Source organism: Arachis ipaensis, chromosome B06 (genome assembly GCF_000816755.2).
Source record: "Arachis ipaensis cultivar K30076 chromosome B06, Araip1.1, whole genome shotgun sequence".
NCBI classification, from domain to species: domain Eukaryota; kingdom Viridiplantae; phylum Streptophyta; class Magnoliopsida; order Fabales; family Fabaceae; genus Arachis; species Arachis ipaensis.
The window spans coordinates 134,275,283-134,275,863 of NC_029790.2; positions in this window are offsets into that span (position 1 = coordinate 134,275,283).

Genomic DNA, 581 nt, shown 5'->3' on the forward strand with positions numbered 1-581 from the left:
AATTTGACAAAATTATCTAAAATATTACATAAAATTATCAAATAAACTTGTTTTATATATTCTATCAAACTAATTCAATTTTTATTATAAATCGAATTAGTTTATATTTTTTTACCATTAAAATTATGTGGCTAATTTTTTTTTAATAGATGTGAGATGAGTGATATACTTTAACATAGTAATTTTGAGTATTTTTTAAAACTGCAGAAGATACAGAAATTATTATTCCAAATTTTGTACCTCAAAATTTTTAATCTTTTTAAAGTAGAAATCAAAAAGTCCAATTTCTAAAAAATCAAAAGATAGTCCAATTTTTGTATTTCAAATTAAACGATATCACATTTAAAATTAACTTCCAATAATTTATAATCTAAAAAATTACCATGGTCAACTCCATATAAAAATAAAAAGTGAATGTATCTTAAAGTTTTTATGATAAAAAAGTTCTAACATTATTCAAAAACTTAAAATAATGCCCTAATTCCCAAGGTTTGTCTAGTGAAAGCCACAATTTCCTACAAGCTATATATAGTTGTCTATAATATAAGCTACTACGTGTCTTGATCAATCTTTACATAAGA